The 20,800-nt window shown below is 33.0% G+C and overlaps 1 protein-coding gene across 1 annotated transcript in view; it reads left to right on the forward strand.

Moving 5' to 3' along the window:
• Dnajc24 (DnaJ heat shock protein family (Hsp40) member C24) overlaps window positions 1-20,800 on the forward strand; it is a 48,589-nt gene that overhangs the window by 1,605 nt on the left and 26,184 nt on the right. The gene's annotated exons all lie outside the window — the stretch shown is intronic.

Below are 20,800 nucleotides of genomic sequence, written 5' to 3' on the forward strand. Positions count from 1 at the left end.
ATCCTCTTAAAAAATGAATTGTGGTATTTACAAATATATAGAATCTTTCTAAACTCTTATATTCATTTTTAAATCTATTTGATGATGTTCTTAATCCAATGTTAGTAAATCTACAATGATCTCCAGTTAACAGAGTTTACAAGAGTTAAGAACCATTATTTATAGAGCATTAGTTATTTCTCTAGTTTATACCAGATACGTCTCTGGTATTTTCTCCACAAACTATTCATGTTTATTGTGACTGATAGATATTTCACCATTAGGAATTGTACTAATATTACTGCTTTAGGTAGTAAATCAGACTAAATGACCATAAACTATCTTCTTCAGAAATTTTAAGGTTTCTATCAGCAGAATCAAGTAGGTTTTAGTGAAAAATTTCCTGATATTAAATTGTCCTTTTACTTCTGTTAATTGGGAGATAAGGTGAAGTCGACCAGGATAGATCATGCAGGTCCTTCTAGGCCATGTTAGCCTTTAATTGGGTAATGAGAAACCATCTGCATTTAATGGAGTGGTATATGTCAGACACCAAAGTGAATGAACCACTGTATGTGCATGTTAGCGGTGTATCAGAGTTTCAGTTGCTCTACATGTTCATCAGCATTTGATGCTATTAATCTCTTTCATCTATTGAGATTTATCAATTTTGACACCATTTAAAATTTTAGCAGTATGATTATTTGTTATATAAAATATAACAAATATTATAAAATAATATTATGAAATAAAATTTATTTCTCTTTTTGTATAAGTTTAAGGTCTAATAGATTTAAGAAAGAGAAAATTATAAGGGAAAACCATATTATTTTATTAGTTTGTTTATTAGATACAAAAGCTGGCTTCTAAAGTTCAGATTTTGTTCTCAATTTGAATTAACATATTTTTTCAGTCTGTTATGGAGAATAAAATTACATTTGACTAATAGCATTCTGTATCTAATTTTATAAAAAGACACATTTATTACATTTACTTTTTCAAGTACAGAAGACTTTGAATTTAACACCTCCTACATAATTAGTTGTTGGGATAAAATATTGCTAATCGTAGGCTGCTGAGTTTACAATGCATGTTGATTTAGTAAATACTGTTTCCTTATTTCAGTTTTTGTAAATGTAGTGCTTAAAGTCCCGATTCTGAAAAAATTCCTGTTGACTAATTGAGTTATTTTAAAATGTTTTAAAGATACATGTAAATGTAAAGTGCAGAATTAGCCTTAAAGATATTTGTTTCGAATAAGTCTGTTGTCCAGTAACTTACTATATAAAAATTAAAGTAATTGAATGACATTCCTTAGCAGTATTTTATTAATAGGGTCTTATTAGTAAAAGTGCATTGCTTTTTTTCTCTTTGCATATCAATTCTAAGATGTTTTTCAGTTTTCCACTAATAAAATTTTGAATAACAAATCATTGCTTTAAAATGGTTTAGGGTCCAGAATGATTATTTATATTATTCCCTTATTTTTTGCAGTTATCCATGTGAAAATTTCTGTTTACTAAAGATAAAGCTTTATCAAATTGAAAATTGGAGGTCTTTTCCCATTGATGCTTATAATATTACAGGATATCTTTCAATAGGAAAAGAATTATTGTGTTGGAAAATTATATGCTGCTGTTACAATATGTCCCGTAATCTTAAAGAAAATCCATGTAATTTGAAGCGGGAGTGTGCAGGATGCTCTTTTTTCTTAATGTTGGAATGGTATAAAATGCCACTTAATACTTTTGTAGGCATTCACAGGGTCTTTTGATTATAACTGGTTATATATAGATTAGTGTTAAGCTCATTATATAATCCATTTCAATATCTTGAAAAAGAAGGTAGAAGCGGTACCTATGCTATAGTCAGAGGGAAATTACCACATTGAGAAAGAAGGGAGCTAAACACGATTCTTTAAACAGGTCTTTAGGCTACATTACAAAGTAAAGTGATCTTGATTACAGGAAAGGCATGAAGAGAAATTTTGTGAAAAAAATCTGTGAATGTTGTAAGTAGAAATCAGAGGATATAACTTGCAGTGAACATTACAATTGTTGCTAACATAGTTAACTGTTTAGCTGTCATCTAGTTGTCATAGGATGAAAGATATTTAACAGTAAATTACTTAGGTATTGTATGGAGACTATATTGTAAACTGTTCTTTTGTGGTGACAAAAGTGGTACAGATAAGATGTTTGAAATGGAAGTATCAATAATAGTTTTAGCTAATACAGAGCACTGTGTATCAGACACTCCTCTAATCACTTTGTTTACTTATTTAATCCTGTGGGTATGGTATTATTATTATCCTTAACAGATGAGGAAATCAGGCTCAGGGATTAAATAATACTAACTCATAGCAAGAAATTATGAAGTATTCTACATATATTTGAGAACTGGGTACATAAAAGCATGTATGCAGTTACTTTTCCAAGTTTGTTGTTTTTTTTAATGTTTGTGCTAAATACATATAGCAGTAATACATTTTTAAAGAAGCAATAGCATTATGTTAAAGGTACAGAGCAATGAAAGAGGTAAACATTTGACCCCTGGAGCCAACTTCTTGGATTTGAAATCTTACTCTGCCATTTGTTACCTCGGTGCCTGAGTAAGTCCCATAGATTCTGGGTCTGTCTCCTTATTTGTAAAATAGATGTGACTCATTCATGACAAAGACAGATGATACTCCTTGAAATAGGGTTGCATCCCAATAAGCCCATTATAAATTGAAAATATCATAAGTCAAAAATGCACTTAAAAGACTGGAGTTATAGTTCAGTGGTAGATGGCTTGCTTTGTATGCACAAAGCCCTGAGTATAATTCTGAACCCCAACAACAACAAAAAAAAATTCAGTATATTTAATCCACAGAACAACATAGTTAAGCAAAACAACATACTCTAAAAGTATCAGTTGTTTCCTTCTTGTAATTAGAGTAGGACTAGGAGCTCTGACTTGTTGCATCTGTGTAGAATAGTGAGAAAGTATTGCATTTTTGCATATTGCTAGCCTGGGAAAAGGTTAAAATTTAAAGTAGTTTCTACTGAATGCATATGTTTTTGCATATCTAGAGTTTAAAAATGAAAAATCATAAGTCAAATCACTGTAAGTCAGGGACTGTCTTTGTTTATTGAATGCACACAATATACTAGCCCAATTCTAGGTATATAATAATTAAATATCTCTTCAGGTAATGATAAGGATTTAAGTGAACTACACATGTAAAGCATTTAAGACAATGTTTGGCACATAATAAATGCTTGGTTTTTGTTTTATAGTTACATCTTAATAATTCAGCATCAGCGTTTTGAGTAAGTGGATTTCTATTTGGCTGAAGGTTGGGATGTTTCTGTTTTTTTTTTTTTTCTTGTTTGTTTTTTTCTTTTTCTTTTTCTTTTTCCCAGCACAGTGAAAATAACACTTCAATCTATTTTAACTGGCACTTTGTGTTTCTGAAAGTGAGGACGAAGACTGTGTATCTATATATGGCTTCATATTTGTAGAATCAATTGTGTGATCAAGCAGGGGCAACTTTTTCCCAGATAAGAACTTAGCATTGTCATTTTCACTGTCTCTTAACTCAGCATTGTTTAAAACATTTCTAGACCATTAAAACACGGTACCAGGTCAGCATTCTTGTCAATTTCAGCTTCTATTAAGTACCTTGTTTTTTGATAATATATCAAGGAGAATTCTTCCTCATTTCATAGAGCTGCCTTGTCTCTTTGTTGAGTATTTCCATGTTGCCTAAATGAAATATCCCTTCTTCTTCCTCCTTGGTTGTATCTCTTCTCCATGCTTTTCCTGTTCCTCATTGAGGACTTTCAAGTAGGCTACAAAGTCTGAATTTTATTTTTCAGGCCCTGAGGGCATTTTGAGGAAAATTAGATCTGTACTTTAGCACGTAACAATGAGGAATGTAAATATGGCATGCTGGAGTGAGGAGAAACTAATAATAGTGGCTTTATAATTACTAAGCCAAGAGTTAAGGACTTGAACCATTGCATTAGTATTGAGAGTAGAAAGAGGGAGATGAGCTAGAATATAGAGGTGTTTTCAGTGATGGATTGAATACATCAGGGAGTAGGGAGTTGAAGAATTTGTGATTTTTAAACATAAGGTACAGGAAGGCAAATGATGTTCTTTACTTTGTTCCATAAGGAACAAAGGAGGACATTTTGGGGGGAAATATGTTTAGTTCTTTAAAGAGCAGGCTAAGTGGATATGTCTGTGGAAGAGCCATGTGAAGATTTCGAGTTGGCAGGTAGAAGTGCAGGTAGAACTCAGGAGAGGTCATGGTTAAAAGCCATATATTTGATATTGCCTCTGTCATATTACGTGGAGTTAAAAAGGGTGGGGATATAGAGTGGTCTGGCTTCCTAAGATGAACCTAATGGAAACTTAAAAAGAGTCACCAGAGATACTAAGTATATAATCAGGAGAAAGTATGGTCTCTCTAAAATCAAGAAAAAGAGATGATGTTACCAACAGTTGCAGATTTTAAGAGGAGCCAGGAAGCCTGCTGACTGGGAAAGGAGAGAGAGAGAGAGAGAGAGAGAGAGAGAGAGAGAGAGAGAGAGAGAGAGAGTGAGTTCCTTCTTTGGATCTAAAACACTGGCAACACAGAGTTCAGCAACATAGGGTTTTTAGCAGCTGAAATTGGACAGAATTTGTAGTTTCTCTTATAAGACAAGTCATAAATAACCACCTGCAACCCCTGGAATCTGTGATTTCATTAATAGCCTTGACTGAGTATTTCAAAAATTGGAAACAATTGGGTGAATTAGCTCTACTGGTTAAGAGAATATATAATCTGACTCAATGTGTTATTTGAAGAAATTAATGAAAATTATTTACACAGAAAATTAGTGTGAAAGGTGGCAGTATGACATTGAGTGAACTTTTTTTCTTATTACCATATTCTAAAATATATATATGTTATTATTATTACCATATCTAATATCAACTAATGGCATGTAATCTTTTTTTCTTATTACCATATTCTAAAATATATATATATATTATTATTATTACCATACTCTAATATCAACTAATGGCATGTAATGAGACACATATACTATCTTACCTTCTATAACCAGTTCTAGAATTTGCTCATCTATATTTTTGTCTTATGATATCTTTGTCATCTAGCTGACACCCGCTTTCTGTCTGAGAAAATGTTCCTCAGTCTAGTTTGCTATATTTTTAAGATAAAAAACATACCCTTAACAGCCTTGTTTAAAGTTTCGTCACTGAAAATCTTTTAAATTATGAATTTGCTTTTACAAAAAGTGAAAAACAGAAATCTCAATATAACTTTCTAATTGCTATCTAATTTTTCTAGCTAAAAATGTGAAATCCATGAAGAGGTTGTTAGGGCACTGTTGTATTTATCACATTGTCTGGCTCCAAAGAACCATAGAATTTCAGAGACTGTAAAGTAATCTAGCTAAAAGAATTGTAGAATTCCAGAACCTAAAGAAATTTATTGCATATGACAGATTGGGTATGTGGAAGTACTGAGCACAGAAAGGTAGAACAAAGATTCACACTAAACATTCAAAATAAAATAATATACAGTGATACTAGAAAACAAAAATAATTTTCCAAACTGATATAAAACAATAATGCTTTCCTATAGCTTTTCCCATTCACTGTTTTCCTACCAATTTTTGCATATATTTTTAATTTATTTTTTCTTATTTATTTATTTATTTATTATATTAGGCCTGTGGATATTAATACTATAAACTAAAACAGTGTATGCCTTATGAGGAGATAGATCAGTGGAATATACTAGAAACCTAGTATATTGTAAAGTTGACATCTCAAAATCACTGAAGAGAGAATGGTCTTTTAATAAGTGATATTAGGAAAACTAGATAGTATTTTTTATTTTTAACAAATTAAAAAGAAAGATATATTCCACAGGTCACATATATAAAGAACTGCTACATGACTCATCTTTCTAAATGTTTTTTTAAAAAAAGAAACCTCTGTAATCTGGGTTTAGGGGAAAGTTTTTAACTAAAATATTAATGACTATGTATCAGATATATAGAAAAGTAATAATATTCTAAAACATTATTACTAGACTAATTTACAGGTATTTTGCTTCTTAATTTTACATTTTTCAGATATATAAACAAAATATATAGAATACTCCTGAAGTTATATATATTATTAATGTATACTATTTATATTTTAAAAAATGCTAAACAAAAATGGAAACAAGAAGACTAATTCCTTATTACCTGATATAATATTTTTTTCACTTATGCCAAGATACAAAAAACAAACACGAAGACATTCTTTTTGTCATCCTTCCAAAGAAATTAATATCCCACTTTTTAATCTTTTTTTGTTTTCATTGAACCCAGAATCTGCTGTTAGGCAAGTGTTCTATCCCCTGTACTCTATTGTTTTTAAGGTATTGAAGTTTTAGAAGCTAATTATTCTTCCACTTTTTCTTTCATTTATGTAAAATAGCTAGAACTTTATTCTGTTTCTTATTAGGATTTATTTCTTTTTGTCATTTTAGAAAAACCAACTTCATGAAGAATAATTTATATATAGTGAAGTACATTATGTTAGTACATTGTTTGACTGCATATACTGGTATAACTAATACCTTATCAAGATAACATTTTTATCATCCTAGAAAGTTGCTTTTTGCTCCCCCTTCTTTCATAAACAACCATGAACCTGTTCTCTAAAAATATCTCGGTTTTTTTTTTTTTTTTTGGTCTTTAATGAACCTCATTTGTTAAGAATTTTAGAGAAGTGACTTTATCCTTTCGCTCACTTCTAAACATTGTTGTGTAAGAAGTCTGGTTAGTTTATCTGTAATATGTCACAAATGAGTTGCATAGATTTTATATAAATGGTAACTATCATTTTTAGCATATATATAAAGCCATATCATCTGAGATATGAAATGCTTTCAAGTAAATCATGGATTTGGGCTCATGAGTCCCTTTTTACTTGTTAATATTATATTTGTTTTGACTAATTTTTATTTATTTTTCCATTCACTTATTATTAAGAACCATAATAATTTATATAAGTATATTGAATTATTTTCAATGTCACAAATACAATTAATGCTATTGTGCCCACGTTATCCACTAATTAAAGATCAAATAGAATTCTTAAACTCAGTAATGGAATATAAAAACTTCTTATTCTGTTTGGATCTTATAATTTTCTATAAATTGAGCATTATTCTTTTTTTTTTTAGTATTTATTTTTTAGTTGTCCTTGGACACAATATCTTTATTTTATTTATTTATTTATTTTTATATGGTGTTTAAGATCAAACCCAGGGCCTTGAACGTGCTAGATGAGCGTTCTACCACTGAGTCACAACCCCAGCCCGAGCATATTATTATTGCAGTGTAAAATGTCTCAAAAAGATGGATCCTTTTCCCCTGCAGCTCCTTAAACATTTTTGCTCTTTCAAAAGATTTAAATACAAAATACAATTCTTACAATCTTGAAGATAATCTAAAATATTTTCTTTGAGAATTATACTTTTAAAATTGGTTAAATATATGGATTCAGATCTGTATATGATGACTGAAACAATCTGAGGTTGTGTGCAGTAATTCATTTATTTGCTCCAAGTTTTTTAGGAGTTGTATCTACTGTATTTCCAGGCCTTATTCTTGATCTGTGAATGTAGAAGAATTTATTGTTCAGAGGAAGACACAATGATTAAGTACTAATATTTAGTATAATCAATGTTTTATGGAATATGCAGATTCTAAAGTGTGGTTTTTATAGCACAGTAGTATAGCACAGTGATTAAGAATCCTAACTTTGGACCACTTGGTCCTGGCTTTGAATCTTACCTGTGCCATTTTTAATATGTTAACCCAGGAAGAATGACTTGACCTCTCTTAGCCTCAATTTCCTTATTAGAATAATACCTTTCTCAAAGGATTTAATAAAGATTAGTTGAAATACTGTAGAGCAGTTAGCCATATTTTTGCATTTAGTTCTGAGGTACAATAGAAGAAATAAGAAATAGGAAGAAAGGAAATATAAAGGAAGGACAAGGTAATAAGATTTTAATTCAGAAGTTCCACCTATTTTCAGCGCATCCCTCCCTAAGCCAGTCTCTCTTGCATGCCTGCTATTCCCCAAATCCTAGGAAATCTGTAAATTTACCTGTGCACTGTTAATTAATCCCCCAATAAATAAATTAAGAAAAGAGAGACACAAAATCTTAAGGAAAGTAAAATTTAGAGGACTTCCTAGTGTGATCTACTGACCAGATAATGAAGAACAACACATCAGCATAGGAATCTGATTATTGTCTAAATCACCACAATTTGTCTTTAGATCGCTGGACTGATGTCATTTCTACATATCTTCCCATATCCACCTCTTACAAGTTTCCTTTAAAAGAAGAGCTGGGCCAAGTGCAGTGGTGCATGCCTGTCTCCTGCTGAGTCAGGAGGATCAAAAGTAGGAGGCCAGCCTCAGCAACTTAGCAAGACCAAGAACTGGGGAAATAGCTCAGTATTACAGTGTCCCTGGTTCAATGCCCAGTACTAAAACAACAAGTCAGGAACCACAAAAGGCATCTCTCTGGGGATGGCCCTCATTCTCTCTTGAATATATATCTACTTCTCTAAACCTCTACCTATACTAATGACTGGTGTATGCTGGCATTTTTTTCCTACCACATATGCCAAGAATCCCACCCATCTTAAATTGAGTTCCCTTATCACCATGAACTCCTTAAACCCTTTTTCGGAGACATCTCTTCTCTTGTTACAATACCTTATTGTAAATTATCATCATCGCTAGGAATTATGTATAAAATGCAGTTAGACCTGGATATTATGATGGCACCTGACTGTCATTCCAAAATCTTTGGAGGCTGAGGTGGGAGGATTGCAAGTTCAAGGCCAGCCTGGGCAATTTAGTAAGACCTGGTCCTAAAATAAAATGAAAGGGGCTGAGATTATAGCTCAGTGGTAGAGTACTTGTCTGGCATGTATGAGGCCCTGGGTTCAATTCTTAATATACTTCCGCCCCCCCCCCCAAAATGCAATTAGAGCATCATACAGGGATATAAAAATATAGCCTAATGACATTATGCAAATTTAGTTGTTATTGTTCAGTCAGAAAAAAGTTAAATATTATAAGATTATATTTTGGATCTTTATTACTGTTATGTTAATTTATATATACTTACTGCTTTATAGGGTTGTATTGATATATGAAAAAAAATCAAAGTGTTTTCCTATTTACACACTATATAGTACAATATTTCTTGTGTACACCCTATATGCAGGGATTCTTCCCCAAATACTAAGCAATTTTCTGGAGGATACTAGCCAGATGTCCTATAATTTTATTCTGACACTTTCTACCTGGATTAGTGCCAGATCCCACAGGTTCAAGCCCCCAGGTCCCCCCCACACTCACCTCCACCCAGCCTGCCCCAACCCCACTTCACGTGTCAGTTGTAAGCCTCATGTTGTGACTGTATAAATTAGGGTTCCCATGACTCACTCCTCAGTTTGAATTAATTTACTCATAGAATTCATGGAAACTTTACATTTTTCACTTATTACAGGGGATTATTTTAATTTTTATTTTATTTTGTTGGTGGTAGGGATCTAACACAGGGGTGCTTAACCACTGAGCCATATCCCCATTCCTTTTTATTTTTTTATTTTGAGACAGAGTCTCACAAAATTGCTTAGAGTCTTGTCTAAGGTCTTGAACTCTGAATCCTCCTGGGTTTGCCTTCTGAGCTGCTAAGATTGCAGGCATGCCACTGCATCCAATTGTTACAGGGGATATTTTAAAAGATATAAATGAACAGCCAGATGAAGAGATACATAGGGTGAGATCTAGAAAGATTTCTAATGCAGGAGCTTCCATTCCCATGGATTAAGGTACAGCACTCTTCCAGCCTATGAAGGTGATTTTGTTCACTAACCTGGATGGCTCTCTGAACCCTGTCCTTTCAGAGTTTTATGGAGACTTTATTAAGTAGGCATGATTGATTATAATCATGGGCTATTTCCATAAGTGATCAGCTCAACCTTCAGACCCTCTTGCCTTCCTGGAGAGTGGGGGTGGGGCTGAAAGTCCCAACTCTCTAATCATGCCTTAGGCTGCCTGGTGACCAGCCCCCATCCAGAATCTATTTAGGGGGCCTCAGCTACCAGTCATCTCATTAACGTATAAAAGAAGCTCTTTTCCATCCAGACATCAGAAAGGTTTTAAGAGAGGTGGGATCTCAGAGACCAGATAGTCATTATATCATGGTGTCACAGGTTTTATTTAGGAAACTGCAAATGGGATACTTAATGAAAAATATAAAGATTTTTAAGAGTAGTTTTGATTAAATGACATTTTATATTGCCTTCAGACCTGGACACCAATAAAATCTATTGCCAGATTGCAGGAATGGGAAAGCAAGTTTGCACAGCATGTTTTGCTTGTAGTTTGTAAAAAAAGAAATGCCCCCTGATTGCTGTATTGTGAAGAAAGGACAAAGCCTAGCATATGTGTTAAGTGTGGGAACACTACAACAGACTGGCCCCTCATCTTAATGTAGCAGTATGGATCGCCTCTGCACAGCTAAGTGTATCAGTTACAGCTTTTGTGTTTTCTGTTTCAGTAACCTGTTATCTGTACCTCAGTCAGTCCCTTTCTGATGTGTGTAAGCCAAATGGGGTTATCAAAATGAAAATCCACTTCAAGGGTAATTTCCAAGATAGGTGATATAACCTCAGAGGGGGGGAAAACCCTTCCATTCCTTTGTCCTTTATTATTTTCTCTTTAATTTTGACTTTACTATATTGTCAAATCTTTGATCCTTTTTAAGATTTTTTAAAACGTATTTTACCTAGATTTTATAGTTCTTAATGGGAAGGTTGTTTTAGATAACCTAGCCCTGCCACCCTTAGAAGTAGGAGTGTCTCTTCCCATTCTTTTCTGTACAGTAGGAGGAGATCCACCTTGTATTAAGGTACAACTCAAATAACTTCTTTCTGAAGTTTTCTCTTACAGTCAAAAAAGCTTCCCCTTAGTGTTCCATTGATGTATTCTAACTTTGTTATTCCACTGACCTCATCTTGTTTTTACTGTAATTACTTATTCTAATGGCTACCTCTCAGCTAGATATGAAGTTCTTGAAGACAGAGATATCTCAGTTATTTTTCTGTCCTTGGTAGTACCACCTTTGTGTTGATTGAATTGCTCTGGATTTTGCTGAAGTACAAGGGTTAAGAAAGAAGTTAGCTCTTTTGACCTCTGTATGGACTGCAGAACTGTTCTCCCTTTTCTTTTATTCCTTACAAGTTCAGTGATGATGTTAGATAATCCTTGCTTGACCCATGTGAACCAATGACAGAATAGAGCCACAGCATGTGAAGTGATTGCTTTTGTGGTAATTTTTGAACCTGTTTTGTCTACACCTGTCTTCAGAGGCTATCCAGTTGTTATATTTAATTTTTAATAATTCATCCAAGAGTGTGGAATATTTTTCACTTGAGATTTTTCAATAGCTAGTCTAAAGACACATTTTTGAGAGTTTTAAATACTACTGCAGAAGAGAATATTTGGATCAGGGAGAATAAATTTATTAGGTAAAGTTTCTGGAAAACTAAATAGAAAATACAAGCATGTAGTGTTCAGTTTATTAAGTTAAAGAATATTTTTTCTTCAGTTAACCATTTTAATGTGTCTTTTTAGTTCAGACATAACTGTTTCATAATCATAGTGACTCTTGCATACTATTTATTAATTTAAAAATTATTTTAAAATGTCACAATTCTAGAATCCTAGTTTTAGGCTTATTCTATAATCTTAGCATTAGGCTTTTAGAAAGTAAACATTATAATAAACTCCACGTGGTGAAGTACCCAACTGAAACAGTTTATTGCTGTATAATAAAAAGGACAAGAAAAGAGATAACTTCAACCATGTTTTATTAGAACAATGATCTTCTCACCTATATTAAGCAGATTTTAGAATCTGCTCTTTCTGTAACTATTTTGCTTCTGGAACTCCCTCAGACTCTGAACCACTTAGATGTTCCTGCCCATTCTGTGCATGCCATATCATGTGTGTACTAGAGGTATATGACACGAAAACAACTAAATTATATTTTAGAAGATACCTGTTGGTATATTTTACATTAAAATGTAAGATGGTCTTAGAAAATATAAAAGTATAATCATTCATTATTCTGTCAGTTTCACAAATAAATTGATATTGAAACAGTTGTTAATATTTCAAGATAAATTAATAATGGAGGTCAATAAAAATATGAAGAAATTTCTGGAATGTTTTTTTCATTTTGCTTCCTCATTTCAAAAAAACTGAAAAGATGATAGTAGTAACACAATATTAATAATGCTCACTGCAAAATTTTTAGGCTCAGAGAAAAGAATATATATGGAAGTCTACATAACAGATATTTAAATATTTTAAAATTATAAATCAAGTTAAAACAATATTTTGATTTTTTTATCTTAATATATACTTTCATGACATATACTTTTTTACTAACCATGGAAGCCCACAATCAGATTGATAATTTTTGGAGTCTTTTGTATACTGAGTGTGTCCCTCTAAAATTCAAATGTTGAAATTCTAGTCATGTTGAAATTCCAGCATGATATTAGGAAGTGGGATCCTTGGGAGGTTAATTTACATGATGAGGGTGAAGCCCTCCTAAATGAGAGACCCCAGAAAGCTGCCTTACCCATTCTACCATGTGAGGACACAGCAAGAACCTGTGAACAAGGAAATAGGCCTTAACCAGATAGGGAATGTGCTTGTGTCTTATTCTGAGACTTCTCAGCCTTTAAAACTGTGAGAAACAAATTTAGTCCATGATATTTTTGCTATCCACACCCAGTGCACTTAGAGGGGTCTGTTAATTTGTAGGCAAATTTATGTTTTTATTGCCCCCAATTTCAGCTTTTTATCAAATTCTTAAAAAAAGTTCATAATTCAAAATACGTACAGAATTTCATTCCTGTAGCCTTGTTTGCTGTACAGGTACTTCCAAATTCATGTCTCTAGCTTCCCATCTTTCCCCTTATCTGAGTGTTCTGCCTGTGATCCTCATCATCCCTAGTAGATTCATCATGAATACTGTTAATGCTGTAGTTTCCTTATTGCCTGTCTCCCTACTCATCTTCTGCTCATCCTGTCCTTCTATCCATTTTATCCTATCATCAAGTTAGATTTTTCTTTGAACCAAAAATGTGATTGTTTCTATCATGCAAATAATTAGTGAGATTTTTCTTAGCACTGTAAAAAAGCTGTTTTGATCTGAACCCAGTCTAGCTTTTCATCTTTATCTTCCATTATCTTTCTCTATCCAGCCATTCTTTTACTCAATCTTAGTCTGGCTTGCAGTTCTTCTAGTCATTTCTCTAATGTGTAGCATAGTCCATTTTTGTATTTGCTATTTCTTTGCCTGGAATGCCCTTTCCTCTCACTGGCCCATATTTCCTCCACAGGCTGACTGTTGTTCATCCCTTAAGATCCAATTAGATGTCACTTTTATTACAAAGTCTTCCTTGATTTACTCTTAAGTGAACAACTTTTTCATGCTTGCTATCATCTTACTTTAGCACCTCATCCTAACCATTGCTTTAATTGTTTACAATGCCTACCCTTTCCCACTGGACCAAGAGTCCTCAAGGGCAGGGCTCCTATTTTAGTCATCATTATATCCTCATTGGCTGGCATAGTATCTATCTTGTAGTAAGGTACTAAATGAGTATTTTTTGGATGGACAAGCACATTTTTGGATTGCCAATCCATATATTTTCTCTTTCTAAATCACAAAACCTTGAAAATAATAAAAAAGCTTGTAAAAATAATGTTTTCTTTGTTAACTGTCACATCAAACAAAATGTCGACTGCTTCCTTAGGCAATATTTTACTAAGCATTAGGTGGCAGTAGTGTGTTGTACTTGACTAATTTGAGAATTTTTTTTTTCAGCTTTTATAATCTTAGTGTGGTGTCAAAGTGTAAAGGACACACTTTCTAGTTCTTTTATACCTAACTTTTTGTTACGTGATCTTATTTTAAGTAAATAGTCATCTCATAGAACCAAAACAACAAAGCATAGCCATGCCAGTCAATGTATATTCCTCTTTCCTATCTAAGTTATGTTCAGATTCATTAGAGATGTAATCTTAACTACATTTCCTCACCAACTGTTTAATGGCTGCCTCTTAATAACAGTGATTTGCAATTATGAAAACTAAAAATTATCTCAGAGGATATGTGTTTTCTTGATACCCTAAGAAGCTTGCTTGGCCCTTTATCTCAAAAATAGTACATTAAATTCCTTGAATTTAACTATAGTTATTAAACGTTGCTTCTTTTTTTTGCTCATCTGTTTTCATCAATATTAAGGTCACCTGTCTTTTTTCATTTTAGGTAAATTTCTCTCATCCTTAAGTAGTTAAGAATTAAGGATTGTTGCCACCTCTCCAGCTATGTGCATTCAGACCCACCATTAATTTTAAAGTGCCAGTGTTTTTAGACTACATTTTGTTCTCATTGTGGTTTCCTATAGCTTATAAAATTAAATTATATAAGTTACATATTATTTAAGAAAGAAATTGTACATTTTAGGTCCATAGGAGCATTTCTGCAAATAAAAGAAATAGATAACTTTTGTAAGAAACAGTTCAGAGCTGTTTCAAATATGAGATAGGTAGAGTTTATCTGTCTCGTTTTCTTTCTCATATCTTCTTTACTTTTCTAACTCAAGGGTAAAGCACTTGAGGGAATTCAAAGCCAATGTACTAGTATCATTTATATGGAAGAATGATTAATTAATAAAAGAAGAGCATGAAAGTGTTGACAGAATACACTACCTAATTAGTACCTGATGGCCTTGGTTGGTCACAGAGCACCAAGTTGGGGGCTCCAAATTGCTGTAGGAAAGCAACTCTGTAGAGTCTCTGTGCATAATATCACTCTTATTTAGCTGGGATGACTTTAGCTTCACCTCAGTTTCTTAAGTCCTTAATTATACAAAAACCTTGTCTTTCTTAAACCCTGAGAGCAGGTGAACTCAGCCAATGTCCTACTATTAATTATCATTTGGGGAGATTGGAGGCACAAATTATTTTTCTTTGAATTCTGTCTGTAGTTCATGTTGAATATGTCATCCAAGACTGACTTTCTACCGTTTGGGAATGGAAATATTTGGATTCATACTTAAGTTGGTTATTATCTAAGCCACTAAACAAGATTTAAAATTGTTTTCATATCTTACGTACAGTCACAAAGAAAGAGGAGTTCTGCCACTCTTTTTATATATTCAAAAGAGAAAAAAAGGCATGTTACTAGCAAGAGGAATTGGTTTAAGATTGTATTTTGAGTTAGTAAATTTTATAGCTTAGGAAGTATTATTATGAAAAGTTTTGCCATGCATCAAATTATCAACCACAAATCATTGTACCTCTCACATTTCTTTATTTCTGAATCTAGTTCCTGCAGTTCTCTATCCTAATTCTTTATTTGATTGACAACATCAATACCTACCATAAATATTAATAGCTTTTTCTTTCTTTCAACTTTTTCCCTATTTTTCCCTTAGGTTTCCTTTTCTTCTTCTTATTCCTCTTTCTTATATTCTATTCTCCAGTCCCCCTTCTCCCCCAGGCTCCCTTTTCTCGACCACTTACTTTGCTTCCCTTTTCTCTTAATGTAGCTCTGCCCCACCAAACACGCACACTGCCTCTTCTTCCTTTTTCTCTTCCTCTTTTGCCTCTTCCTTGGTACTACCAGTAATCTCAGAATGAGCCTCTGGTCTCAAAGGCAGTCAATGTTCTATGACATTTAGTAGAATATTTAAAAATATGTTCCAAAGACCAAGTTGCCTCTTAAAAACTATCAATGGTGTTAAAATGGCTCTTTTGGAGGATGGAAGCAGAGATTCTGTTAGGCCAAAACAATGTGCACTTGTTCATATTGCTCTTTCAATGTGGCTAAGTAAATAAAGTCTCACTTTAAAACACACCATGGGACTGTGTTTTTATAAGTAGGATTCTATTATAATTAAATTCAAAGGCTATTCATAATACCTTAACAAGTGCTGCTGGTATGTTATATAGCCAGAGCTCTACATATTTTTTGTCTGCATATAGTTTTTTAAGTTCTTAGCCTTTCATCAACATTTCAGAAAGAACTGAGAAAGATATTTTTTACAGATACTTAAAAGTCACACGTTTTCTTTTCAGCTAATTAATATGCACATGTTTTTGTATGTGTATCGATCCTATCCAAAGTAGGCAAATCCATGGAGATAGTCAATTGTTGCTGGATAAGGGAGAGTGGGAATAAATAAGAATGACTACTGATTGGGATAGGGCTGTTCTTTCTTGTCTTTGTTTTAATATATCAACTTAGGCATTTCTAGTTTTTTAACTTGAAAGCTTAGCTCTTGGTGTGAATAATTTTGCTATTTCTCCCTGATGACCCAAGAACAGCTCCCCGACTCCTGCATTTGTAATTTTTGGAGATTTGTAATAATCATTGTTAATTGTGGCAAGCAGGAAGGGGAAGTGTATTAGGAAGATTTAACCTATACCTGATAAATATTAGACAAGGTGATTCTGTACTCTTTTTTTTTTTTCTTTTTTTCTTTTTACCTTTTCCAGTATTATTTCCTTCCTAATAATAGACTCTGCTGTAGAGTGTTATTTTGGAAGTTAGTTGCATGTTAAATGGCAGAGGAAGAATGCATTCCTGGAGCCCTACCTTTTGTTTATCATTTCACTAAGACATCTCCTCGCCTGTGTACTTCTAGAAACCTTAGGGACTTAATGGTGGTGCTCATGCCCATGGACTCCTTCCTTCTAGCTACACTTGATTCTTGCTTTCTAGAGGGTGATGTCAGTAATTATAGTAGAGTAGACCTAAGAGAATGTCAGGTTTCCTGTTTCTTTTACATTTGAAAGGAAAGCAAGACCTCAGAAATGAGCCCGAGCTCCTTCAGCAGCTGAACAGAGAGTTTGAACCAGAGTACTTCTGAATCACAAGATGGCTAGAGATCTGGGAGAGATTTTGGAGGCATTTAGGGAGACTGGAAGAGAAAGGGCAAGAGGGCCATTAGAAACAGCTTTGTGAGAAAAGCAGATGAAAAGGGGGTTAGGAATTATTGGTAAGGTCTAAATATGGCTGTCACAGTGTTTAAAGGATAAAAGAGCGAAGAGATGGAGTTATTTGGAATTAACTTGGTGTTTTCTTTGTCTTGTTCTGGGAGAAGTTAGGGATGTGATAAGTATTTGAAAGGAGAAGGTTCTTGTTTTTTTTATAAAATTGTCAAAAATTAAGAATATTGTTTTTTATGAAATATTTTAATAAATCCTATATTTAATGCTTTGATTATTCCAAAGCATTTCTGCATGAGGAAAAATATTGGGGAATGCTATTATATTTATCAGATGTTGTGGTCAGATATACTAATACCTTATTATTTATATAATTCTCTCAATTTTACCTTTCCCATTTTATTTCTCAACAAATGTCCTAAGAAATGAGTTTTTATTATCTTTATTGATGAATGTCTCAAAATATTGTAATGATTAGACCCATAAAAGCTTATGAACTCTAAATAAAAATAACCACAATAAGTTTTATTCAGTGTTTGTGTGCTGCATTTTGAAATACCTTAATGTTTTTTGGTATTATAATCTATTTAGAATGTGTTTCCACTGTAACATCATAGAAATTCAGCAGTGGTCATATTGGGACTTGGCAAGACAGTACATGAATGGGATTCTGTCCCAAAAATCATTGATAAAACCAAAAACACCATCCAACTTTCTTTTTGATGAAATATTGATAAGATCTGCTGTCATGATGACACTGGCTTTTTTTGGTACTACAGAAATGGTATGTGAAACATTTATACTTTCCTTTCAGAAAGGCTAGAAGCAAGTAGAGAAAGGAAGATTAGAATTAAAAAAAAAAATTTGTCCTTGCCCATATTTAAGTCTTATAGCTACTGTCTTAGACTGTTTTGTGCTGCTGTAACAGAATAATAGAAAATAACGGAGACTGGATAATTTATAATGAGCAAATTTATTGACTCACATGCTGGGAAGTTCAAGATCTAGGGACTGGCATCTGGTGAGAGTCTTTTGCTGTGGCATCCAGTGGCAGAAAGCAGGAGGTAATGAGAAAGAAAAAGAAAGGATTAGAGAGCAAGGGCTGAACTTACCCTTTATAAGGAACTTACTGTCATAAAAATGGCATTAATCTACTCATGAGGGAGGGCAGAGCCATCATGGACCATTTACCTTTCAAAGGCACAACGGCAATCAAATTTCTACATGAGTTTTGGAGGGGACAAATACTCAAACCATAGCAAATACAAATCCATTTTTTTCCAAGTGTATTCTTGAATGCAGTCATCTTGGTGTGTGTTTGTTCTGTTCTCTCATTCCTCAGTTTGAAAAGTATTTGGTGGATGGCTATTGGGCTGGGACACATTGCCATATCATATCTGTTCATGGTGTTAGCTGAATAGAACGGCATAGTAAATACTTGTTTACTAGGAAAAAGTATGAGAGAAACACAAAACTGCAGCCTCCAGTATTTGTCTTTTGTTCTATCTAGTGCTGACTAAAATCAGTAAGTTCCAGGTTTTGTGCTTTTGGGAAAAATTTCATATATGCAATTTAAGTTCACAATTATTTATGGAGGACACTGTGCAAAGAGGCATTGTGTTAATCTTTGCCCAAATATCAGACTTAATTAATTCAGTTTTTGTATTGTAATAGAGCTGGAATGGTAGGTTGAGGTTCTTTTATTGCAGGATTTTACTTGTAAGGATAAAGAATGTGATATAATTTATTATATGGTAGATTTCCATTTAAAATTTATGAGATGGAAAATGACATGGGTAGGGATATAAGCAAGTGAATTTGGAAGCGGGTAGGACGGATAAGAGAGTTGCTGGAAGATGAGTGCTGGGGACCAGGTGGGAGCTTGGTTTGGAGTTGGGAATAGATAGTATTATGTAGGTAGAATCTATAGGCTATGGGGTGAGGGGAAGGGAGTTTACCCTAATAGTTTTCCCTCTTATTTAATATTTCACTCACCTAGCATTTATTAGGCATGGTGATGCTATTAACAGAATAAGAATTTCAATAGGGAGTCTAATTTTAGATTCTAGATGATAAACTGGATTTTGAATTTATAGTTTTAGAAAGTATTTTGAAATTTGGTTCTGGAATTCAAGAAAATTTGGAAGCTAGAAATAGGTAACATCCTATTAATGGTACTAAACTCATCTATTAATAACAGAAAAAATGAAGTGCTTTGGTCCTCCAACCATAATATCAACTTGATTATTTGGGAATTTTTGTTAATCAAGTTTGCCCAGAGTCCTTTTCATAGTTACTTGTTACTTCTTATTTACAGTCAATGCTTTATAAATCAAAACAGAAGAATCACCCATGTGTGTGTAGTGAAGGATTAACGTACATGGGCAATTTGCCATAGAACTCTTACACATTTACCTTTAAGAAATACCAGTTTATTTCTTCTTCATATGTTTTTAGCAAACAGAAAATCTAATGAATATACATATTTTCACTAAAACGTTTTTTGAGTTGCTAGAATTTCCACACTGTATTGTATTATGCCATTTTCATAATTTATACATACTTTGTTTTTTTCCTGTAGTTGAAAATATTTACCTCTGTATCCAGTAGCTTAAGTCTGATGCTAATTATGCTCCCTCCTTTAAAAATGAACAAGTTAAAATACCACCAGCATATTGTTCAGATTTCAACAGCTTCTTCTTCAGTGAAGTAAATTGGTAAAGGTTGGCACTTACAATTAGTGAACAAAAGCTATCAAATATCAAAAATTTCTGAATTGGAACACTAATGTAATTTTCATAATGGTGTTTTAAGTTAGTATAATAATTGAGGAGTGTCACTCATTCAACTATTTTTTTTAATATGCATCCTTGGAAGAATGCATTTGTCATAGAAAATTTTAATGAAAGCACCCATTTTTCTGACTTGTCCTTAAATTCCATGTTTTAAGCAATGAAGGCTACCAGTGTTTATCTCAAACTTTAGCTGGCCTGCAGAATTTAGTGAAATACGGATTTCAAAGTTCTCTGAAGATTTGAGATGGGGCCAAGATTTGCTATTGTAACGAACTCCCAGATTATGTCAATACTGCACATCTGAAGACAACACCAAGGTGACACATTGTCATTCACTCGAGAATTACCAGTTTAGAAAACAGACTTAGTATATGGAGAGAATCTAAAATTAAAATGAAAATAATAATAACATATATATGTTTCAATATGTTGTTTTATTGCCATAAAAATCTCAGCTAATAAGAACTAAGATTTCATAATTGAAGTATCAAGTTATAATTAGATAATTAGGAAACAGACAATAGACCAATCTTAATAAAATGTTACATTGGTGTTTTTGTGTTTTTTGTAGTGTAAATGATTCTCTATTTTTATATCAAGATAGGTTTCTTAACTTATTTGTATTAATGTTTCTTATCCTCAATAAGTGGCATGAAAATTTAAAGATGAGTTATGTAATTGAAAAACTTCCCTAAAATGTGAGGACATAATTTAGGTTTATAAAGTTATGTCAAGTCATTGAAGAATAGTAAAATAGTAGTTTGCTAAAACTCTTGAGATAGATACCTGAGTACTGTTTATATAAAGAATCACAGAAAGATAATATCACTTGCAGTATTTTTAGTATTTTAATTTTGGGTGTACTTAGGTTTTCTTCTAAGCAACACTTAATTGTTTTA

Source organism: Callospermophilus lateralis, chromosome 2, assembly GCF_048772815.1.
Source record: "Callospermophilus lateralis isolate mCalLat2 chromosome 2, mCalLat2.hap1, whole genome shotgun sequence".
Taxonomy (NCBI): Eukaryota; Metazoa; Chordata; class Mammalia; order Rodentia; family Sciuridae; genus Callospermophilus; species Callospermophilus lateralis.